Below are 25,973 nucleotides of genomic sequence, written 5' to 3'. Positions count from 1 at the left end.
CATTGGGGATGGCAGTTACCCGTTGGATTCCAGGTGGAATGTTGGTGTGTACCGCGAGGCTTGTTGTGGCCGGTGGATCCTAGGTAACCGGGCAGAGTTCTGTGGGTGGATCAGTGTGATGGAGGGGCTGCCGCCCTCTGTGGAGCTTAGCTTAGGTCTTTGGTCCGGGAAGCTCTGTCAGTTGGAGATACTGCTGCTGCCCATAGACCTGAGTTCACGGGTCAGTTTCCAGAACCTGAAAGGGCAGACCGTGGAAGATCTGCCTGCCACTAGCTTACTGGTGAGGCTCCGAGCTACTTTCAGACATGCCCAGTCCTGTTGAAGTCGACTGTATGGGAGATACGAAGAGAAGCTGGCCGAAAAGCTGGCTGCACGGATTGAGGAGAGATGCGAACACATTGATGAGAGATGTTCTGCTACAATGGAGATTACTGGCCTGGAGACAGCTGTAGAGGATACCAGGCTCGAAAGACATTCATGAGACCTACTGAACCACGCTGATACTGGCAGAAACATACGGAGTGCCAACGTGGACTTGAGGAAATTCCTCAATTCTCTGCTCCAAGAACGGGTCCAAGATCCCTGACATCTAAAAGAGAAGAGATGGCAGAGGTGATCAAAACGCTCATGTTCTTGGAAGAGGTCGTGAGAATCCACACGCCCCAAGGGGCATTTCCAAGCCATTCAGACCAAAGTGCACCAAGACCAGGTAAGCTTTTTCCCAGGTTTGGGCCTAGATAACAAGCACTTGCTCTTCCCTCCCCTCCACTCAGGCATCCATTTGGAAGGATCAGTACCTGAGCTGCAATGAAGCCAGTTCGAGAATGGCAAGCCCCTCCTCGAATCAGAGTTCCTCCAGCTTTACCCTCTGTGAACAACAGTGAACTCCTTAAAGGTCTAAAAGTCTCGACTGAAGTAGATAGCGTATGAATAATTACCTCACACAAAGAAACGATGGCCTTCCACTAGATTCAGCAAATGCTGGGTTTGTGTCTTCTCTGGGGTGAAGGGAGTGTGGTAAGTGAGGGGACTCTTTGACTGAACTTGTATATGTATTTGGCCTCAGTTTTTCAAGACAGTATAGGTAAATATTATAAGTCAGATAGTGAACGGAACTGTAAAAGTCGCCAATGACATTAAAGACACAGCTTATGTGGACATTCTTTCATTGAGTCAAGCCCCCGTGGGCACTATATCATGGGGGTGCAGACTCGGTTGCTTTAAATTGCTTTACCCAACATGATCGGATGATTAAGCGTTCTCATCACTGATAGAATTACACCTGGTTCTCAATAGACTAGCATAGCTGCAGAAGGGTTCTCAAAGCTATAATGCCTCTAGGTGATTTTGGATTCAAACCTAAATGTATATATTTGGTTTGTTTCCTCTTGTATTTTCCTAGAGAGGGATGTTACCCCTTGAAATGCCAACATTGGCCAGTAGGTGTCATTGGGAGTAAATTGCACCACATGCACAAGTGAAAACAAGGTTGGGGGTTATATCATGTTTCCAATAGCTATTTCATGGTTCCTGTTGGTTTCGGAGGCTTCAACAGTAAAGAGTTGACATGACCCCTTTTACAGTTTGGACTGCTACTTTGCATTCTATCTGTCTATGTTTTCCTTAGAACTGACAAAATGTTACCGAAATTGACAAGTCTGGCTTCTAGGTCGATTTAGGATGTTTCAAAAACTAACTTCATTTTCGTATAACTCTCAAAACATGGAAATCAAATCTATTAAACTTTTTAAAGGCTGCAAATGAGAGATCAACACAATGTCAAAACTGGAGTCTTCGGAAAATCCCTCCCACCATGGCTGTATAGAAACACAGAGCTAAACAAAAATCACATATCTGGGAAGTGTATCTGGAAAGTGGTGATTCATCGATGCCCAGTTGGCAGAGAAGCATTACCAACTGCGCTCACTCGCTCCCATGTACACAGCAATGGAAACATCCACTCACCCAGCCCTTGGCACAGGACACTTGCCGAAGAGAGGTCTGTTACTCCCAAAGACAGGATAAGGCCTCAGAAGCCCTGGAAGCAGGAGAAGGCAAAGCAGGGAATGGAAACCAATGCAAGGTCTGACCCCTGGTGATGGAGCAGCAAAGGTGAAACTCTGTTTAACTTGGACGCACACTCTCAAGCGGACAGGAGACATGGGATTGAAGGTGATGCGCTGAGTGTTAGAAGAGTGCAGAGCAGATGCTTGGCTGACAGAACTCAAAGAAACCAGCGCAAAATATCCCCACAGTTGATTCTGAGACCAAGATCCGAGCTGCCAAATTTGACGTAGCAGAGGCAGCGGTCAGGGAGGGATAGGGCTATGGATGATGGCACACGCTGAGTCTCAGGGATCTGGAGTGCGTTGTGGGATGTGGTGTGTCCTATCAAGAGAGCAAACCGACCTGTGACCCCAGTGAGAAGGCCACCACACCGGCACGCGCGGTTGAGATTATCGATATGTCCCATGGCCACACCCAGTGCATCTGCAGGACCAGGGACCAATTGGGCATTTTGCCAATAGAGCACGTGTGGGGCTGAATCAGAGATATCGTGCATCTGGTCTGAGTGATCTAGGTGGCCTTGGGTTTGAAATCAGAATGAAAAGCCTTAGGATCTGCTACATTCATAACCTGGGCTGGGATTATGGTTTGGTTTGAGGCACAGGATACGCAACAGCTCTGTAGTTGCCTTCGTGCACCCGTGCCACAAGGATGAGAGGACAAGTAAGAGTGGTCCAAGTCCACAGCGTGAGAAGATGAAGCATTTCCTTCAGCATTATCTCCCAAAAGCAGATGCTCCATTTTAGATGGCACCGGCACGGTACGGCACCGAGGACACCAAGGTCGGTCTGCGGGATCATTCCACTGGCCCTGACGTGTGACATCCATTGATATGCTTCCACTGGTGTTTCTGTAGGCAGAGAAGCTCTGGGAAGAACTGGTTTCATTGGGACATTCCCGTGGCACTACAAAGCACAAGCGCACTCTCAGTTTGCAGTTTTGGAAACACTCCAAAGTGCCATGGAGCAGAATGCAGAGCTGAGAACCTTTAGAAGCTTCATTTCCACCAGAGGAAGTGTCCTGTGCACTTTTAGAATTGTGAGATAAGCGTAATCAAACTACGGTTATGCTAATCGAAATAGTATGGGGTGTTCATCACAATAAAGGCAACACCAGCAATTGGAGATATACCAGACAACAAACACAGGAACAGGACATGGCATCAATGTCTAGGAGAAACTGTCCTCACAGAAATCCCATGGAATTGCATAGAGCCAAGATTCCAAATTTTTCACTTAAGAAAGCCCTAGAAGTCTACATTAGATACCTGATATTACCTGACCAGTAGAGGTGAAGAAGTGCAATGAAAGAAACAGGAAATACCATTTTCAGTTCCAAAGAGATTGAAGGCCCAAAACATAAGCTTTCAAAAACCTAGACTGCAAAACGCAATCCAGAGAAATAATTGAAAATGGAGGTGAGGGAAACACTGAAGAACAACAGTGTCTCAGAATCATAAAAGGCAGAATACCAGAAAAGGGGAAGAGAAAGCCTAAAGGTGAAACAAATAGTATCAGAAAACTCAGTGGATGAGATAATATCAGGGCTAAAATTCAGTCCTAAGCAGACCAAATAATGCAGAGGGACGCGTGAATGAATGTGAAGACAGGGGAACAGTAAACCCTCGGTCAGAAGCAGACATAGGAAAGCAAGTGCAAACCAATGAAAACATTGCTGTTGAATCCTGGGGTAAGACAAGGCATGAAAGACTAGCATTCGTAAGAGTCCCAGATGGAAAAGCAAGAGGTAAAGAAACAAAAAATGTCTGAAAAGTTATCTGTAGAAAAATCAGACTGAAACTTGCTGAAAGCCTAGAAAGAATCATCTATGCGAATTCAGGAAGTACACAGCGTCCAAAGGAGGTGGAATCCCAATAGACCTACCAGCAGCTGTAGGATTCAAATCAACGAAGTTCATGAGCATCCCAGGGATTTAAAATGCCCCTGGAGGAAAGCAACATTGTCAGAAGAGAACCTCCAGAGGGGTTTCAGCTGATATATCGGCAGCAATATTGCAGGACAGGGAGGAGTGCCAGGACATAGACCAAACCCTGAAGGGCAAAATGTGGCCATCTATAGTAGCCTAGGCCACATGACCGCCATTTCTAATAACGGCAGAGCTAGAGAATTCCACAGACCGGCAAATCTTAAAAGAATTCAGCAGTTCGAAACTTATCCTACAAGAAAGGTTGAGAATTCTCCCCTGAATAGAAAAGCAGCAAGATGAAATGGAAAGAAGAAAACCATTATTGGAAATGCAAGAAGAGCATGAGTGGCAAAGAAGAAACCAGAAGAAGGCAAGGAGGACATCAATACCCTAAAGATGGGAGAGGGAAGCAGGAAATCATAGGTGATTGGAAGCACTATCTTAAGTGAATCAGCTTATATGACTCTCTGTTTGAAGCGAACGGAGAGATGCATGGCCTGACGTGTTTGCAAAACAAACGAGAAGCAGACCAACAAAAATCAAACAAACAAACATGCACCCAAAGGGTACGGTTGGCTGACATATACCAAGGGAACCATGATTACTCAAAAGGAATTACTCAAGGTGATGTCAAGGATCATTCAGTACGCATCGACCCAGTATCGCTGCTTGCATGTACTCAGCACACTTGTATTCGGAAATCAGAGGCGTGCATTTATATTCGTTAATGTTGATTCATAAGAGCATATCGAGACCTAACCCAAATGCCGATTTGGAGTCAAATGGATTCCTAGTCCGTGATATAGACTTGCAAGCCTTCCAACAGGATGAATGAATGCCATATAAAACCCTACTTCGAGAAGAAATGGCATAAGCCTTTAACAAAGACAAGTAGCTCTGCAAAAGTGTACTAAGAGCAAAAGAGACAGACAGTAAAGTGCACATTGGGGTTGGTTTCATTTCTAGGAATTTCAGCCCCCATGAAACCAATGGATCCATGTCCTGAGAGTGCGGGTGTTTCAGCAGAAATCAACCGACGGAAATGTATTCCGGGTGTACGGATATTACTGGAACATAAGTTTCCTTTAGAGGGTCTCTGGGTACTGTGAACTGTTAGAAAGTTTAAAGACGTGTGAAACCATCAACTGAAAATGGACACACTTGCCTCCGTTGGTACTGTGCATACAGATCTGAAGAAAAGGAAAGAGGGAAGTACAAAGGCCCATTGGACGCTAGTGGGTAGAATCACATTTAGCTTAGGAACCTCTCGTCGGATGCAGCCCCTCCCCCAACACTGACAAGATGCAGCAGCCTTTGGGGATGGCAGTTACCGGTTGGATTCCAGGTGGAATGTTGGTTTGTACCGCGAGGCTTGTTGTGGCCGGTGGATCCTAGGTAACCGGGCAGAGTTCTGTGGTTGGATCCGTGTGATGGAGGGGCTGCCACTCTCTGTGGAGCTCAGCTTAGGTCTTTGGTCCGGGAAGCTCTGTCAGTTCGAGATACTGCTGCTGCCCAAAGACCTGAGTTCACGGGTCAGTTTCCAGACCTGAAAGGCCAGATGGTGGAAGATCTGCCTGTCATCACCTTACTGGTGAGTCTCCGAGGTACCTTCAGACTTGCCCAGTCCTGTTGAATTCGACTGTATGGGAGACACGAAGACAAGCTGTCCGAAAAGCTGGCTGCATGGATTGAGGAGAGATGCGAACACATTAATGAGAGAAGTTCTGCTACAATGGAGATTACTGGCCTGGAGACAGCTGTAGAGGATACCAGGCTCGAAAGACATTCATGAGACCTATTGAACCTCGCTGATACTGGCAGAAACATACGGAGTGCCAACGTGGACTTGAGGAAGTTCCTCAATTCTCTGCTCCAAGAACGGGTCCAAGATCCCTGACGTCTAAAAGGGAAGAGATGGCAGAGGTGATCAAAACGCTCATATTCTAGGAAGAGGCCTTGAGAATCCACACGTCCCAAGGGACATTTCCAAGCCATTCAGACCAAAGTGCACCAAGCCCAGGTAAGCCTTTTACCATGTTAGGGCCCAGCTAACAAGCACTTGCTCTTCCGTCCACTCCACTCAGGCATCCATTTGGGAGGATCAGTACCTGAGCTGCAATGAAGCCAGTACGGGAAGGGCAAGCCCCTCCTCGAATTAGATTTCCTCCAGCTACACACTCTGCGAAAACAGTGAACTCCTTAAAGGTCAAAGAGTCTCGACTGAAATAGATAGGAATTGAATACTTAGCACACACAAAGAAACGAAGGCCTTCCGCTAGATTCAGCAAATGCTGGGTTTGTGTCTTCTCTGGGGTGAAGGGAGAGTGGTAAATGAGGGGAACCTTTGACGAACTTGAATATGTACTAGGCCTCAGTTTTTCAAGACAGTATAGGTAAATATTATAAGTCAGATAGTGAACTGAACTGTAAAAGTCGCCAATGACATTAAAAACACAGCTTATGTGGACAGTCTTTCAATTGAGTCAAGCCCACGGGTGCACTATATCATGGGGCTGCAGACACGGTTGCGTTAAATTGCTTTACCCAACATGATCGGATTATTAAGCGTTCTCATCACTGATAGAAGAACACCTTGTTCTCAATAGCCTAGCATAGCTGCAGCAGCGTTCTCTAAGCTATAATGCCTCTAGGTGCTTTTGGATTCAAACCTAAAGTATATATTTGGTTTGTTTTTTCTTGTATTTTCCTAGAGAGGGATGTTACCCCTTGAAATGCCAACATTGGCCACTAGGTGTCATTGGGAGTAAAGGGCACCACATGCACAAGTGAATTTAAGGTTGGGGGTTATTTCATGTTTCCAATAGCTATTTCATGATTCCTGTTGGTTTCGGAGGCTTCAACAGTAAAGAGTTGATATGACCACTTTTACACTTTGGACTGCTACTTTGCATTCTATCTGTCTATATTTTCCTTAGAGCTGACAAAATGTTACCGAAATTGACAAGTCTGACTTCTAGGTCGATTTAGGATTTTGGAAAAACTAACTTTATTTTCGTATAACTCCCAAAACATGGAAATCAATTCTATTAAACTTTTTAAAGACTGCAAATTAGACACCAACACCATGTGAAAACTGGAGTCTTCCGACAATCTCTCCCCCCACGGCTGTATAGAAACAAAGAGCTAAACAAAAATCACATATCTGGGAAGTGTATCTGGAAAGTGTTGATTCACCGATGCCCAGTTGGCAGAGATACAGTGCAACCTGCGCTCACTCGCTCCCATGTACACAGCAATGGAAACATCCACTCACCCAGCCCTTGGCACAGGACACTTGCCGAAGAGTGGTCTGTTACTTCCAAAGACAGGATGAGGCCTCAGAACACCTGGAAGCAGGAGAAGGCAAAGCAGGGAATGGAAACCAGTGCACGGTCTGACCCCTGGTGATGGAGCAGCAAAGGTGAAACTCTGTTTAACTTGGACGCACACTCTCAAGCGTAGAGTAGACATGGGATTGAAGGTTATGCACTGAGTGTTAGAAGAGTGCACAGCAGATGCTTGGCTGACAGAACTCAAAGAAACCAGCGCAAAATATCCCCACAGTTGATTCTGAGACCAAGATCCGAGCTGCCAAATTTGAGGTAGCAGAGGCAGCGGTCAGGGAGTGTTAGGGCTACGGATGAGGGCACACGCTGAGTCTCAGGGATCTGGAGTGCGTTGTGGGATGTGGTGGTCCCTATCAAGAGAGCAAACCGACTTGTGACCCCAATGAGAAGGCCACCACACCGGCACACGCGGTTGAGATTATCGATATGTCCCATGGCCACACCCAGTGCATCTGCAGGACCAGGGACCAATTGGGCATTTTGCCAATAGAGCACGTGTGGGGCTGAATCAGAGATATCGTGCATTTGGTCTGAGGGATCCAGGGGGCCTTGGGTTTGAAATCAGAATGAAAAGCCTTAGGATCTGCTACATTCATAACCTGGGCTGGGATTATGGTTTGGTTTGAGGCACAGGATGCGCAACAGCTCTGTGGTTGCCTTCGTGCACCCGAGCCACAAGGATGAGAGGACAAGGAAGTGTGGTCCAAGTCCACAGCGTGAGAAGATGAAGCATATCCTTCAGCATTATCTCCCAAAATCAGATGCTACATTTTGGATGGCACCGGCACGGTACGGCACCGAGGACACCAAGGTCGGTCTGCGGGATCATTCCACTGGCCCTGATGTGTGACATCCATTGATATGCTTCCACTGGTGTTTCTGTAGGCAGAGAAGCTCTGGGAAGAACTGGTTTCATTGGGACATTCTCATGGAACTTCAAAGCACAAGCGCACTCTCAGTTGGCTGTTTTGGAAACACTCCAAAGTGACATAGAGCAGAATGCAGAGCTGAGAACCTTTAGAAGCTTCATTTCCACCAAAGGAAGTGTACTGTGCACTTTCAGAAATGTGAGATAAGCGTAATCAAAATGAGGTTTTGCTAATCGAAATAGTATGGGTTGTTCATCACATCAAAGGCATCACCAGCAAATGGAGATATACCAGACAACAAACACAGGAACAGGACATGGCATCAATGTCTAGGAGAAACTGTCCTCACAGAAATCCCATGGAATTGCATAGAGCCAAGATTCCAAATTTTTCACTTAACAAAGCTCTAGAAGTCTATATTAGATACCTGATATTACCTGACCAGTAGAGGTGAAGAAGTGCAATGAAAGAAACAGGAAATACCATTTTCAGTTCCAAAGAGATTGAAGGCCCAAAACATAAGCTTTCAAAAACCTAGACTGCAAAACGCAATCCAGAGAAATAATTGAAAATGGAGGTGAGGGAAACACTGAAGAACAACAGTGTCTCAGAATCATAAAAGGCAGAATACCAGAAAAGGGGAAGAGAAAGCCTAAAGGCGAAACAAATAGTATCAGAAAACTCAGTGGATGAGATAATATCAGGGCTAAAATTCAGTCCTAATCAGACTAGATAATGCAGAGTGACGCGTGAATGACTGTGAAGACATGGGAACAGAAATCCCTCGGTCAGAAGCTGACAGAGGAAAGCAAGTGCAAACCAATGAAAACATTGCTGTTGAATCCTCGGGTTAGACAAGGCATGAAAGACTAGGATTCGTAAGAGTCCCAGATGGAAAAGCAAGAGATAAAGTAACAAAAATTTTCTGAAATGTTATCTGTAGAAAAATCAGACTGAAACTTGCCGAAAGCCATGATAGAATCTTCTATGCGAATTCAGGAAGTACACAGCATCCAAAGGAGGTGGAATCCCAATAGACCTACCAGCAGCTGTATGATTCAAATCAACGAAGTTCATGAGCATCCCAGGGATTTAAAATGCGCCTGGAGGAAAGCAACATAGTCACAAGAGAACCTCCAGAGGGGTTTCAGCTGATATATCGGCAGCAATATTGCAGGACAGGGAGGAGTGCCAGGACATAGACCATATCCTGAATGGTATTTGGGTATTTCAAGCTGATACCTAAATATGGCAACTCTGTGTTTTAGTTAGATTTAGCATATTTCTAAAACTATCTTAATTTTTTACCCTTCCCATAGTATGTAATTCATTTCTGTTAACTATTTAAAGTCTGCAATGGAGGTATGTACACATTGTCAGACTTGGATACTTCGAACACATCCTTCCACCATTGATATAGAGAAAAATATCTAAACAAGGATTAAGTGTCTGTGAGTTATGTCTAAATTGTGTTAATTTATCCATGCCAAACTGGCAGAGTACCAGTGCAATCTTCGCTCACTCTCTCCCATGTATACAGCAAGATAAGCATCCACTCTCACGGCCCTTGGCTCAGGATCCCTGCTGAATAATGGCCAAACATCTCTTACTTCAAAAGTCAGAAAGAATTCTCACATAACCTGGAAAGAGTAGAAGGCAAAGTAGAGAATGGAAATCAGTGCAGGACCTGACCTTTGGTGAAGGAGCAGTAAAGGGGAAACTGTGTTTTACTAGGATGCACACTCTAAAGTGGACAGGTCATTTAAGATGGAAGACGATGCGCTGAGGGTTAAAACAGTGCCTAGTGGAGTTTGATTGACATAACGGAAAGCAATAATCACAAAATTTCTCTTCAATTGATTCCCAGACCAAGACTCCATCTGCCAATTTTGAGCTAGGTGTGCCTGTGGAATCTGTGTGTTAGGGGTGTGGCTGATGTCTCAAATTTATTCCCAGGGATTTCGAGATTGTTTTGGGCTGTGGTTGGTACTATCTAGAGAACAGATCTGCCTGGGTCCTCTCTTAATATTAAATCTGCTGGCATATGTGTTGTAGATTAGCTTAGTAACCCAGGGCCTTAATCACAGCCATTTCACATTCACAGTATAATTGCTTATTTTCTCCATAAAGGAGAAATGGTCTCAATCAGAGCCATCTTTATCTGGTTTCTAGAATCCAGGGCAATTAATCTTGAAATAAGATTCTATAGCCAAAAGATCTGCAACTTTCATAGGCAGGATTGAAATTTCTTATTGTCCAATGCAGAGGTTTTTGAAATGCTCCATGCTTGCCTTTGAGTTCCCATGCCTTATTGACAAGAGTTCTTGGAGCAGAGATCTGCTGAAAAATAGGAGAATTTGAAGCTTTTCCATCAACCTTGCCTACCACATGCTAATGCAACTATAGTTGTGGTGCTGACCCAGTACTACACTTAGGACCCAATTGTGGCACTGCAGGATTGTTTCAGCAGTTTCTAATGCGTGACATCATTAGATTTGTTTCCACTTTTGTTTTTGCTTGCAGAGAATCTGAGGGCACCCATTATAAAATTTTGACTTTTCCGTGGCAACAGTAAGGACGAATGTACTTTCATGAGTGTATATTGGAAAAATTCCCTCTCTACATATCCAGCCTGCAGCCCAGAAACCATTTGGAAACCTCTATTCCAGCAAAAATTACTAGTCCCAGCACTGTCAGAGCTATGATAAACATTTAACCAAAATGACACTCTGCTAACTTTACTAGAATAGGTTATATTCACCACAACAAAAACCACAGTAGCAATCATAGATATAACAGGCAACGGACACAGAAGGAATGCATGGCATCATTACATACCAAAAACAATCCTCACAGCATTAAAACTAAATGTGCACAGAAATGATTTCACTTACAAAAGCCGTTCAAGCCTATAATAGATAACTGATAATCCTTAACCCATAGCGATAGAGAGATATAATAAAGTTAAAAGAACTATTCCAAATTTTCAAAAGACAGGAGTCTCCTGAAAGAACATCCAATGTATTAGACCCCCAAAATTTACTAGAACATGACTTGAAAAGGGAGGACATAAAAACACTGAAGGAAATCTTGAGTCTATGAATACAAATGCAGGCTAGTATAAATGGAAAGAGAAACACTTTAGATGAGCCAAATATAATCGGAAAACTCAATGGTGAGAATAGCTAAGCTAAAGACAGTCCAAATCGGACTAGATAATGCACAGGAACAAATAAATGACTTAGAAAACAGGATAACCGCAATCACTCAGTCAGAACACGACATAGAAAAGCAAGTGAAAACCAATGCAAGCAATGCAACTGAAACCTGGGATAAGAGAAAACATACCAGTGTATGACTCATAGGGATCCCACATGGAAAAGAATAAAGACAAATGGTTTGAAAAGGTATTTGAAGAAATCAGACTGAAATTTTCTTAAACCAAATATAGAACCGGCTATCTCAACACAGCAAGCACAGAGCGTCCAAGCATAATGAACCCCAGTAGGCCTACGACAATATATATTCTAATTTAAATGGCAAAAATTGATAATAAGGAAATGATTCTAAATGCACCAAAATAGAAACAAGTGTATTGCAAGAGAACTTTTTAATGTCTTCAGCTGATTTCTCAACAGATAGATTGGTAATTTTTTCTTCCCTCTTTCCTTTTGTGTTGATCTCTATTCCAAGAACTGATGAAAGGCAGAGTCCTTCAGTCTAAACAAGATGAGTTGGCAGAGATTCTAAAAGTGTTCAAGTTCTTGGAAGAGGTCATCAGAATCAACACATCTCAAGGGGCTTTTTCAGAAAATACAAGACCATGCACCAAGCCCTGTTTATCCTTTTCCCAGGAGTGGGCCAATGTATTAAGACTTGCTGTTCCTTCACACTCAACCAGCCATGCAGGTATACCCTCAGTCTGCTACTGCAGGAGAATTAGAGTCAGGTCCAATTTTACCAATACTGTAGGGAGAACCTGAACCTGCTACTGCAGGAGACACAGCACTGTGTCCCATTTCACCAATCTTTCAAGGAGACCCTAAGCCTACTCCTGCAGGAGACTCAGAGCCGAATCACATTCCACCAGCTTTGTAGGAAGACCATCATGCCTTCACTTGCAATGGATCCAGGAATGTGTCCAATTACACTAGCCTTGTAGGGAGACCTTGAGCCTGTTCCTGCAGGAGAAACAGATCTCTGTCATATTCCACCATCCCTCCAGGAAGATGCAGGGCCTCCTCCTGCAGGAGACTCAGGAATTGGTCCAATTTCACCAGTCCTGCAGGAAGACTTTGAGCCAATTCCTGCAGGAGACCCAGGACTGGGTCCCATTACATCAATCATGCACTAAGACCTTGAATTGGGTCCAATTCCACTAGCCTTGCTGGGTGACCCGCAAGCCTGATCCTGCAGGAAAATTAGAGATACGTCATATTCCAGAAGCCCTGCAGGAAGACTGAAAGCCTGCTTCTGCAGGAGACCCAGGAATAGGTCCAAATACGCCAGCCTTGCTGGGAGAGCACAAACCTGATCCTGCAGGTGATACACAGTGAGGTCCAATTCCAACAGCCCTGCAGGGATATCCTGAGGCCACTTCGGCAGGAAACACATGACTGGGTCACATTCCAATACCCCAGAAGGGAGACCGTGAGCCTGCTACTCCAGGAAACCCAGAACTTCGTCCCATTCCACCAAACCTGCAGTCCAACACTAAGACTGCATCTGCAGAAAACACAGTGCGGGTCACATAACACCAGCCCTGTAGTGAGACTACAAACCTACTCCTGGGGGAGACCAAGCCATTCACAGAGAACATGAGCCAGCTCCTGCAGAAGAACAAGAGTTGTGTGACATTCTACCAGCTCTGCAGGTAATCCATAGGCTTGCTCCTGCAGAAGACAGACATCCCAGTCCAATTCCATCAGCCTCTCCAGGGAGAACCCCAGCCTCCTCCTGCAGGAGAGCCAGAACTAGATCCCATTCCACCAACCCTGCATGGAAACACTGAGCTTGCTCCTGCAGCATACCCACAGCCAAGTCATATTCCACAAACCCTGCAGGGAGACACTGAGCCTGCAGTTGTAAGAGACCTAGGACTGGGACCAATTCCAACAGCTCTCCAGGGAATCCCTCACCTGCTCCCATAGGAGACTAAGAGCCATCAGTTCTGGTGGGGTCCCTGAGCCTGCATCTGCAAAAGAACCACAGGGTGGAGTCATATTCCACCAGCCCTGCAAAGAGAACAGAACCTGCTACTGCAGGAGACACAGGACGAGGTCCCATTCCACCAACCTTGCAGGGATACCCTGAGCCTTGGACCAAGGAATGGGACAAATTCTGCTAACCTTCTAGGGAGACCATGAGCTTCTCCTGCAAGAGAACCAGAGATGGGTCATATTACAGTATTCTTCCAGGAAGACCCAAGGCCTGCTCCTGCAGGAGATGCAAGAACAGGCCCAATTCCACCAGCCTGAAGGCAGAGTCCAAATCTGTTCTGGCAGGTGACCTAGAGAAGGGGCCCATTCCACCAGCCCTACAGGGAGACTCTGAGCCTACTACTACAGGAGACTCAGGAATGGGTCCCACTAAACCAACCCTGAAGGGAGACACAGAATATACACTTGCAGGAACCACAGAGCCAGGACACATTTCATCAGCCCTGTAGTGACCCCTGAGCTGGGTCCAATTACACTATCCTTGCAAGGAGACTCTGTGCCTACTCCTGAAGCAGAACCAGTGATGGGTCATGTTCCAACAGCCCTGCAGGAAGACCTGGAGCTACTTCTGCAGAAGACTCAGGACAGGGTCTGATTCCACCATCCCAGCAGTGAGAAAACTAGCCTGCTCCTGCAAGTGACCAAGGTCTGAGTCATATTCAACTAGCCATGCAGGAAGAACATAAGCCTGCTATTGCAGGAAACTCAGAACCATGTGCCATTCCAGCAACACTGCTAGGAGACTCTGAGCCTGCCCCTGCAGGAAACAGAAACCCAGTCACATTCCACAAGCCCTGCAGGGATACCAGAGCCTGCACATGCAGGAGACCCAGGCCTGGGCCAATTCTACCAACCCTGTGGAAAGACCCTGAATCAGCTCTAGCATTAGACTAAGAGCCATGTCACATTCCACCAGCCCTACAGGTAATTTATCAGCCTGCAACCTACACCTTCAAAAGACCCAAGAATTGGACCAATTCCAATGGCACTGCAGGGAGACCATGAGCCATGTCCAATTCCACTAGCCCTGCAGGAAGGCCCCGAGCCTACTCCTGCAGGAGAACCTGAGATTGGTCATGTTGCAAGATGAGCCTGCTCCTCCAGGAGACCCAGCACTATGTCCCATCTACCAGCCCTGCAGGGAAACCCTGAGACTGTCCCTTCAGGAGAACCACAACTGAGTCACATTTCACTAGCAATGCAGGGAGACTTAGAGCCTACACCTTCAAGACACCCAAGAATTGGAACAATTCCAGCAGCACTGCAGGGACACCATTAGCCAGGTCCAATTCCTCTAGCCCTGCATGTAGACCCTGAGCATGCTCCTGTAGGAGACCCAGCACTGGGTCTCATTCCACAAGGCTTGCAGGGAGAAACTCTGCCTGTTTCTGCAAGAGACAAACAGCTGAGTCACATTTCACCAGCCCTGAAGGGAGACCCCAGTCCTGCACCTGCAAAGGACCTAAGACTGGAACAAAATCGACTAGCCCTGTAGGGGGACCCTGAGCCTGCTTCTGAAAGAGAATCAGAGATGGGTCATATTCCAACAACCCAGCAGGGACAGTCCAAGCCTGCTCCTGCAGGAGATATAGAGCAGGGTGAAATTGAAAAACCTTGCAGGGACACCCTGAATCTGCTGCTGCAGGAGAAAAATGATGGGGTCTCATTCCACAAGCCTTACAAGGATACCCTGAGCCTGGTCTTGCATGAGATCCTGATCTGGCTCCTGCAGGAGACCCAGGACTGGGTCCCATTCCAACAACCCTGCTGGGGAACCCGAGCCTGCACCTGCAAAACACACAGAACCGTGTCACATCCCACCAGCTCTGCAGACTGTAAGACTAGCCCTACAGGAGACCTAGAGCCAAGTTACATTACCAGTCCTGCAGGGAGTCCCTGAGCCTGATCTTGTAGCTCCCCCTGAACCTACACACATACTTCTATGAGACCCAGAGCCAATTCAGGCATCACCACCCTTACGGGCTGAGATGTCTCTGCAACCACCAACACTGTCATCTAATTCTAAGAATCAACCCACTCCCAGACCCGAACTTTACTTCCCTTCTCCTGGCATCATTTTTGTTTGTTTTTTCTGTCATTCCCTTGTTTTCTTTCATGTCATTTAGAGTACCATCTATTTTTATGTTTTAAGTTTACCATAATAAAATTTAGATGTTTTTCCATTTTAAATTGTGCAATTCAGGAGCATTAAGTGCATTCACAATGCTGTGTAACCATCGTCACTGTCTAGTTTCAGACTGTTTCTTTCCTCAAAATAAAACCCCGTATCCAAAGCACACATTCTCTTTTATCCCTCCCCCAACCCCTGACAAGCCCTAATCCTCTTTCTCTCTGTGTGTCTTTCCCTACACTGGATGTTCCCTATCAATGAAATCATACAAAAGTTGGCTGTTTGTGTCTGCTGTCATATTTTAACAAGGGATTGGTGTTTTTTTTTTTACTTGAAGTAGCATTTTGGTTATTTCAAAGGGAAATCCAGGTGGATTAAATATGAGATATACAAAACGAATATTTTTAGTAACTATGTGCATAATCTCGAGATAGGCACTGCTATTCTATGTGTGAAACCAGAGCCAGGAGGGAGATGCTTAGCTCTTCCTGTGGCAAAACATAACCTAACAAAATAAAAAAAATAATAATAATCAAAATCCATGAAAGACAAACCATAACATGGAAAAATCATTTTTCATAACCTAAAGTCAGAGAAAGGTTTCACATCCCTGTGGTCCAAAAATATTTTGAAACACTGTGTTCTAAACAGAAACAGAACAAACACATGCAATTCCAACAAGAGGCAATGCAGGTGGCCAGTGTATATTAGAGATGCTCGACCTCTCAAGTGAGGATGCATGAAGATGTCCACACTTCGGAGACAGCATTGGTCAACATCACACTGGCAGGCCTTTAGCCTGGAGACAACCAGCTCTAGTGACAACATGAGGAGGCAGAGGCCACAGTAGATCCCCTGGAGGGAAGATTGAGCAGACTCTTCTCTCTGGGAGAACAGTATGCAGAATGCATCACAGTTCCACAAGTGCACCACTTTCCGAGCAGTGCTGATGCTTAGTGTTGATCATACTAAAATTCTTGCACAATTTTTCAAAGATGTCTTTTCAAGGATGTTCATCACAATCCTGGTTAAACTACTAGGGAAATGGAAGCAACACTAATGTTCATGGAGAGGGGGTGGGATTCATCAGTTCTGGTTCACATGGAGGAATGATTGTTGTGCAGCTGGAAAAATGAGTGCTAGGTCTTTGCCTGATGTCAAGGAAGCCCTCAGTTTGGATGCCTGTTAATCCATCATCTACATCCCAGATGTCATCTCTATAACCACATATGTGTCAAATCATCATAGATGTAAATGAATCTTGTGGTGTGTGAGACACAGAGGCAGAGAGAATGAGAGAGATAGAGACTGAGAGATGTTCACCAAACCATTAATGACGGTCACTTCTGGGAGTGGGATTTGCAAATCTCTGCACTTTTCCTTTAGGCAACATTTCAAGCGTTTATAATGTATCTATATTGCTTTACTAATTCTAAGGTATTAAAAGCATATGTTACTTGAGATTCATTCATATTTCATCTATAGAATAAAGTTTATTATTTTTATTTTAAAATATCTGTTACAAGTACTATCAGCATTTATGAGAGTAAAATGATAAATTCTAAAGAATTAAGAATCAGATAAAGAACAAAACCTTTTGGTGATTCAGACACAGGCCAGCTAGTTGGCAGTAAATGGCAGGGTGGGACAGGTTTCTCTAGAAGGTTGTGTATGTTCTGAATCAGCATCCAATAGAGGCAAGGAAAAATTACAAGACATGTACGCTGAAAACTACAACAGCTTGTTGAGAGTAATTAAGAAAGAACTAGCCCTATTTTAAAATTTGAAGGAGCCAAAATGGCAGAGTAGACAGACTCACAGCTTGACCTCTCCCACAAATACTCAAAGAATTACATCTACAAAAACATTGAATTGCACAGAAACCTCCTGAACTCTGGTAGAGTGTCTCTTATTTTGAAATACAGGAAGATTCTCACAAAATATGGTAAGGAATAAAAAGAGAAAAGAAAAATTCAGTGCAGGACTGATCCTGCAGGGAAAGAGTAGCATAGGAATAAAGGCACCCTCACACTGGGACACAACCTCTCTAGCTGGGAGATCAGCTAGGAAAGAAGCAGAGCTTCCAAGGTTTGGAGGAGACAGTGGCAACTGCATGGCAGGCAGAACTGGGGAAAACTGACACAGAGGGTCCCTGTGATGACCAGCCCTAGACATGAGCTAGCAGGGATGAGCCAGAACAGGCTACTGGAGTCAGTGAAGAGCCCAGGCAGAGGGCTGGGTCACACTGCAGAGAGGCAGCCTCAGGAAACTAGAGGGCAGTGTGAGCTCTGGCTGTGTGTGTGTGTGTGGAACAGAACAGACTGAAACTCTCATAAAAAAGCACCAATTTTGATATAATGGGGGAGGAATGAAACACAGCTGTGCCAAAGTCACTTACTCCACTTGGCTCCATTGCTGGTGTGTTCTCGTGAGAAGAGAAATGGGGCTTGGTGAGAGCCAACACTGCTGAACAAAGGCAGAGCTGAATGTTGACTCCATACCCTGTGCCATTGCAACTTCACAGGCGGGACTGAGATTTGTTTACAGCCCCAGACAGAGAGGGTGGATTTGCTGTATCTGGTCACTTTGTGGATCCACACCTCTGAGACTTACAGGTAGTGAGTGGAGTTCTTACTCAAGAAGGGTGGCCAGTGAGGGTATTTACAACAGGGTGGTGTATGGTTCCATATGTGAGTGCGGGATTGGGGTTTGAGCTGAACCTGTAGTGGACCACAAATTCATATGTGTGACTGCACACTTGCTAAGGCAGGTCCAAGGGACTGACACTGCTGGATCTGCACTGATGTTTCCTGGGGCTCAGAACCTGAGTGGCACCAGAGTAGGTGGCTGACATTCCCATAGCTAAGGCAGGGATAAAGCCAAAATCAACAAATAGTACTTTGTAAGTCTGCATAACAAGTGACAGGCAACACCACAGAGAGAACTCCCCAGTGAACATCTTCTGCCTATTTTTCTTCACAACTGAAGTGCTCCAACCCTGCCTACTACATGTAACAGCTCAGAAACGGGTCTAGAAGAAATACATAGAGCCAGAGAAATATAAGTAAAATAAAGAAGCCGAGGAACCACTTTCAATTAAAAGAACAAGACAAATCCCCTGAAAGAACAATCAGTAAAATAGACTTTGATAGTCTACTAGACTTGAAAAAGGGAATGATCAAATCACTGAAAGAACTAAAAGAGACTATCAATAGAGACAGAAAACTTTAAAAAGAAAATTTAAACTATAAAGAAGAGCTAGTTAAAAATAGAAAATTCAAATACAGGCAATCAAAAAAGACTAGATAATGCAGAGGAATGAATAAATGACTTAGGAGACAAGATAAAAGAAATAACCCAAAAAGAACAGCAGACAGAAAAGTCAATAAAAACCAATTAAAGCAAGATAATATAATGTGTGCCAGCCTATGCATAATGGTGAGTCCCAGAAGGAGAAGAAAGAGAAAGGGGGATTGAAAAGTTAGTTAAAGAAATCATGACTGAAAACTTTCCAAACCTTAAGAAGGAAAGAACTATCCAAGTACAGGAGGCACAGAGGGTCCCAAACAAGGAGAAACCAAACAGATCTACACCAAGACATATTATAGTTAAAATGGCTAAAGTTAAATAAAATATTCTAAAGGCAGTGAGAGCAAAACAAAGTGTTTGTTACAAGGGAGTCCCATAAGCATTCAGCAGATTTCACTACCTAAAAACTTCTGGCCAGAAGGGAGTGGCAAGATATATTCAAAGTCCTGAATAAGAAAAGGCTGCAAACTAGGATATTCTATCTAGAAAGACTATCCTTTAGAACAGAAAGAGAGAAAGAATTTTACAGACAAGCAAAAACTAAATGAATTCAGCAGTATTAAATCTATGCTAAAAAAAATTTGAAAGTTCTAATCTAAATAAAAAATAAACAGGAAGCTATAGAAATTAAGAAACCATAATTGGAAATGCGATAAATACAGTGAGTTGCAAGGGAAAACATGAGGATATAAATAAGTCAGTAAGTCAATAAAGAAAACAAGAAAGCAAACAAGAAAGAGAGAATAGCAAAATCATGAAAGGTGGAAGAGGAGAGCAAGAGAATATATATTTTTTCTCACTTTTTTCTTTTTTCTCTTTGTCTTCTTTCTTTTTAGGATGCACTTGAGCCCACATGACTATCAACTAAAATCAAACAGATGAAGTAAGGGGTTACCATATTTGAATGACAAGATAACCACAAATCAGAAGTATATATTAGAGTCATAAAACCCAAAAAGAAACCAAGCTAATAGAAAAGGAATTTATCAAACCACAAAAATAAAAATAATTAAAAGAAAGAAACAAATAATTACCAAAATCAACTGGAAAACAAATTTCAAAATGGCAATAAACCCTCATCTATAAAATAACTACTATAAATGTCAATGGACTAAATGTTCCAATCAAAAGAAAAAGAGTGAAGGAGGAGGAAAGATGGTGGAGTAAAAAAGATGCTCGAGAACTCACCCTCTCCCACAAATTCACCAAGAGTGACATCCACAGACACACCCACCACCCAGAATACCTGCTGAACTTTGAGAGAATATTGGCTTCTTCAAAAGATAAAATTTTCCACAAATCTGGTGGGAGAACAGGAGAAAAGAAGAAAAAGGAAAATAGTTCTGGACCATTCCAATGGGGAGGCAGCTGCAAAGTAGGAATAACATTAATACACTGGGTCTCCCCAACTCCAATGGCCAGTTCAGCAGGATGGAGATGGAACCTCAGAGGCTCAGATCTGTATAGAATAGACTTTGACTGACAGAACTAAGTTAATTGGGCACAAAGGGTCCCAACGATCCCCAGCCCTTGACGCGAACCAGCAGGGGTGGGATGGGACAGGCTGTCTGAGTTGAGCAGAGGACTCAGGCTGACTCTACAGAGGAAACCTTGGGGGACTGCAATGTTCTGTGTGCCATGGCTGGGAAAGTATACAGAACAGCCTGGGTACCCCATAAAATACAAAAAAAAAAAAAAGGCAGAAAACACTGCTGGTGTGCCCTGGGGGGAAGGGGAGCCATAGCCTTTGTGTCTGCAGACCCACAGTGCCATTATTGGAGACTTCTTGGGAGAAGAGAGTCAAGGTTCAGCCATAGCCACCATATTTTCTGGTGCATGGTTCCCAGGTAGAGGAGGGTTCAAAACCCGTATCCCTACCTAGGGGCTCCACAACCTCATAGGTGGGACTGAGATTTGTTTACAGTCCCAAGAAGAAGGGACCATTACACACCGATGCCTCTCTGAGTTGGCTCTTCTAAGACAAATGCACAAGAAGAAGTGTTCTAGAACAGAGCAGGGGTGAGGGCTAGTGCAGCTGTTTCCTCTGAGTCCACCTACAAAGCATGGACCTAATGCGGCAGGGGAGCTACCTGCCAACTACCTTGCACAAGTGTGGTCCTGGGACCAGGCATCTGGTGGGGGGTGCAGACCACCCATTTACTGATGCTGGGACACAGACCAGGGGCACGACTAGACGGCCTCTGGAACCAGCAAGTGGAGTTTTCACAGCTGGATATGGGCAGGAGTGTGACAACCACAGGAAAAAAGGAGCTCCTGCTCAATATCCAGGGCAGATTCAGGCCACCAGAACACCAGCCACACCACCAACATAGGGGATAACAGGTAAAAGGCGTGGAAGGAAGACTTGGCAACCACCCATAGTTAAAAATAACCTTATGACAAAATTATTAAGAGTGTATATTCTTGGAGAAAGGCCAAGATAGTGGAGTATAAGGATGCTTGTATCTTATACTCTTCAATAAATTCACCAAGACTGACATTCACAGACACACCCATCCACTCAGGACATCTGCTGAACTTTGATAAAACATTGCCATATTCAAAAGACAAAATGTGCCACCAATCTGGTAGGAGAAAAGGAAAAAAGAAGGAAGAAAATGCAAAATGGCTTGGGGTTGGTCCTTTGAAGAGGGAGCAGCAAAGGAGGGATAGTGCTGGTTGACTGGGTCTCCCTGTTTCCAACAGAGAGGTCAGCAGGATGGACAGGGAACCTCTGAGGCTCAGATGTGTACAGAACCACCCTTGACTGACAGAATTAAGTTAAATGGGCACAAAGTGTGTCAACAACCCCCAAACCTAGAAGTGAATCAGGGATGGGAAGGGACAGGCTGCTGGATCCAGGCAGACTCTGGTTGACTGTACATAGGTAACCCTGGGGGACTGCAGTGTGCTGTGGACAACTGCTTGGATTGTATACAGATCAGAACAGCCTGGGCCTCAAATAAAATAAGAAACAAATAAAGCAAAGCAATATTGCTAGCTTGCCTGGGGGAAGGGGTGTTTCGTCCTTTGTTTCTACTGACTCATGGCAACATAACTGGTGTTTTCTCAGAATAAGAGAGATGAGGCTCAGCCACAGCCATCATACCCACCCAGGCAGACATGGGGTTGAAACCTGAATATGTACCTGGCAGTTCTGCAACCTCATAGGTGGGACTGAGACTTGTTTACATCCCCAGACATATAGGACGTTTCTGTCCTGGTGTCTCTACGAACTCACACCTCTAAGACAAATGAACAAGGAGCAATGTTCTGGCAAAGAGCAGGGACTAGGGCTGGTGTGGCCATTTGCCTCAAGCCCACCCACAGAGTGTGAAACAGATGTGGAGTGGGGAGTAGCACTGAATAGGGGAGCAACCAACCCAACTACTGTGGAGGACTGCTGCACCTGGACATGGCATTGAGAAGGGGCACAACCTGCCCACCTACCATGCAGGAGTGCAGCACCAAGATGCAGCACTGGGAGGAGAAGTGACATGTCTACCTACAGGCACTGGGAGCAGCACAGACCAAGGGTATGACCAGAGGGTCTCTGGAAACAACGAGCTGAGTTCATGAAGCAAGGCAAGGGCAGGAGCTTTGACAACAACAAAACAAAGAGGAGTCCCCATTCAATAGCCAGGGTAGGCTCTGGTTAACAGGTTAATGGCCACATCATTAACCAAAGGGATAACAGACAAAAGGCACAGAAGTAAGACTTGGTAACCACACATATTTAAGAAGGACCTCTTGATAAAATTACTAAGGGCACACAATCTCCACGGGAACATACTCTTTTCCTTTTCTGTTCCATTTTCTTTTACTTTTTAAATGTTACTTCTTAAATAATTTTTATATTTCTATTTTTAATCCCTTTTAAAATTTTCTTTTAAAATACTTTTATTATTATCTTACAATTTGTCCAATTTCAGTTTTATCCTTGTTTTGTTCTTCTGTTGTGATTATACTCTGTTCTCAAATATTTTTTCTTCCTTTAATATTTTAAAAATTCATCCCAACTCAATTGTTATCTTGTTTCAATATGTTCTTCTGTTATTGATTATACTGCTTTTAAAACTAATTTCTTTGTGCTTAGTTTTATTTCTGCATCCACTTTATATAAACAAATAAACTCTTAAAAGACCACAGTAGATAATTGATACTCCATAAGCCATAGTGCCAGAGAGATATAAGCAAGATAAAAAAGCAGAGCAACCTGTCTCAATTAAAAGAACAAGATAAACCCCCTGAAAGAACAATCAATGAAATAGACATTGATAGTCTACTAGATGATTTCAAAAAAGGAGTGATCAAAGTACTGAAGAAACTAAAAGAGATTGTGTATAGAGACAGAGAATATGTCAAATAACGAAATTGAAACTCTAAAGAGGAGCCAGTGAAAATTGGAAAACTCATTTGCTGAGAGGAGAGTTGAGGTAAAGGCTGTAAAATGTAGGCTGGATAATTGAGAGGAATGAATATGTGACTTAGAAGACAGGACAACAAAACAGCTGAAAGACAACAAATAAAAACCAATGAAAGCAATATACGGGACCTATGGAATAACATAAAGCATGCCAACCTACTCATATTGGGGGTCCCAGAAGGAGAAGAAAGAACAAAGGAGATTGAAGAGATATTTGAAGAAATCATGACTGAAAACTTCCCAAACCTAAAGAAGGAATCAGATATCCAAGTACAGGAAACACAGAGCGTCCCAAACAAGGAGGACCCAAACAGACCCACACCAAGACATATTACAATCAGGATGACCAGGGTTGAGAATGGGAAATGATTCTAAAGGGAGAAAGAGAAAAACAAAGAATGAGATACAAGGGAACCCCCATAAGATTTTCAGCTGATTTCTCTACAAAAACAGTACAGGCCAGAAGGGAGCAGCAAGGTGTATTCAAAGTCCTGAATGAAAAAATGATGCAGCCTAGGATACTTTATCCAGCAAGGGTATCCTTTAGAATAGAAGGAGAGATAAAGAACTTCACAGAGAAACAAAAACTAAAAGACGTTAGCAACACTAAACCTATGCTAAAGGAAATATTGAAAGACCTACTCTAAATAGAAAAGAAGCAGGATGCTACAAAAAGGAGAAAACCATAATTGGAAAGGTGATTGCTACAATGAATTACAACAGAATAAACATGAAATCATAAAAGACGGCATCTAAATCATTAAGGGTGGGAGAGGCGAGCAAGAAAATATGCAGGTTTCTCTCTCTTTCTCTCTCTCTCTCTCTCTTTTTTGTTCTTGGTAGGATGGGTTTGAGCTTATATTATTATCTGTTTAAAACAAACAGATATAGTAATGTGTTAATATATGTACAAAGTAGGGTAGCCACAAGCCAAAAAGTTACAATAGAGTCACAAAACTAAAAAGACACCAAGATAATACAAAGGAAAATTATCAAACCACAAAAAGAAAAAGTAAGGAACAAAGAGGAAATACAAAATGAACTCCAAAACAAAGTTCAAATTGTGATAAACACATTTCTATTAATAATTACTATAAATGTCAACGGACTAAATGCTTTAATCAAAGGACATACAGTGCAGAGTGGATAATAAAGCAAGTATCTACAATACGCTGTATACAAGTGACCCACGTTAGGGAGAAGGACACACATAGATTGAAAGTGAGAGGATTGAAAAAGATATTCCACACAAATGGAAATCACAAGAAAGCAGGAATATCAACAGTGATTTCAAATAAAATAGACTTTAAAACAAAGATTATAAAGAAAGATTAAGAAGGACATTTTATAATGATTAAAGGAGTCATAGATGAAGATATTACACTCATTAACATATATGAACACAACATAGGAGCACCTAAATATATAACAGACAAAAAGAGAATACTAACAGATAAAAAGGGAAAATTTGATCCGAATACAATCACGGTAGAAGACTTTAACAATCCATTAACATCACTGGACAGATCTTCCATACATAAAATTAATAAGACAACATAGAAATTAAATGATACAATAGAACAATTTGTTTTGGGTAATATTTTCAGAACTTTATATTTCCCTAAAATAGAACATACATTCTTCTCAAGTGCACATACCACATTTTCTAGAATAGATCATATACTTTGGCACAAAAGAAGCATTAACAATTTGAAGAAGATAGAAAATATTTGAAGCAACTTTTTCTGACCACAATAACATGAAACTAGAAATTAACTACAGAAAAATAAAGGAGAAATAAATGACAGTATGGAGGTTAAACAACATACTACTTTAAATAAAATGGGTGGATGATGAAATCAAAGAAGCAATAAAAAACACATTGAGACAAATGATGATGAAAACACAACCACACAGAACCTATGGGATCCAGAAAAGGCAGTGCTTAGAGGGAAGTTTATAGCGAGAGAATCAGGTCTACCTCAAAAACGAGGAACAACTGCAATAAACAATCAAACTTACCACCTAAAAGAATTAGAAAAAGAAGAGCAAAAATAACAAAAGTAAGCAGAAGGAAGGAAATAATAAAGATCAGGGAGGAAAAAAATAAAATAGAGATATAAGGAACATTTGAAAAAATCAAGCCAAGAGATGGTTTCTTGAAAGAGTAAACACAATTGACAAAATTATGTTCTATGCTGGAAATTGACACAACAATGCAAACTGACTATAACTCAATAAAATAAAAATTAAAAAATAAATATATTAACAAAAGAAAAAAGAAAAGGTAGTTTCTACTCACCAGACTGGATGAGGGGACTGCAACCTATGCGGGGTCACACCCCATGGGAAAGCCTGGGGTCAGGATCGGAGGAGCAGGGTGCTGTGGACATGATCTGTCACAGGGTTTCTGCAGGAGGGGAGTGTGAGGCATGTGAGCAGGCTGAGGACTGGCCATTTGAGTAAGTTCATGGGCTCTGGAGTGGAGGGACTCCCCCAAGTGTCTGGACTTGACTCTGGGTGAGTTGGGCAGGTGGACAGTGGCTCAGTGTGAGTCCAAGTCCAGTGGAGGAGGTAGTGATTTAGATCTAGAAGGACTCCTTCTGGGGTGGGAGGGCCCAAAAGGCAGGCAGGAGGCCAAGTCCAGGTGACTGAGAACAGGGTGTGTCCTGCATAGGG

At 43.5% G+C, this 25,973-nt stretch overlaps 1 long non-coding RNA gene across 1 annotated transcript in view; it reads right to left on the bottom strand.

The window, feature by feature from the left end:
- Positions 1-5,657: 5,657 nt before the first annotated feature.
- The window catches only part of LOC140695193 (uncharacterized), a 53,670-nt gene continuing 33,354 nt past the window's right edge, over positions 5,658-25,973 (bottom strand). The window contains exons 17-19 of the long non-coding RNA XR_012070896.1: positions 25,597-25,704; positions 7,268-7,340; positions 5,658-5,893 (exon numbers count right to left, since the gene is read on the bottom strand). This is a non-coding gene — a long non-coding RNA (uncharacterized lncRNA). The remainder of the gene's footprint in view (positions 5,894-7,267; positions 7,341-25,596; positions 25,705-25,973) is intronic.

The sequence above is a fragment of the Vicugna pacos genome, unplaced genomic scaffold (genome assembly GCF_048564905.1).
Source record: "Vicugna pacos unplaced genomic scaffold, VicPac4 scaffold_190, whole genome shotgun sequence".
Taxonomy (NCBI): domain Eukaryota; kingdom Metazoa; phylum Chordata; class Mammalia; order Artiodactyla; family Camelidae; genus Vicugna; species Vicugna pacos.
Note: the sequence above shows the minus strand (reverse complement) of the source record. Positions and strands in the feature narration are given on the sequence as shown.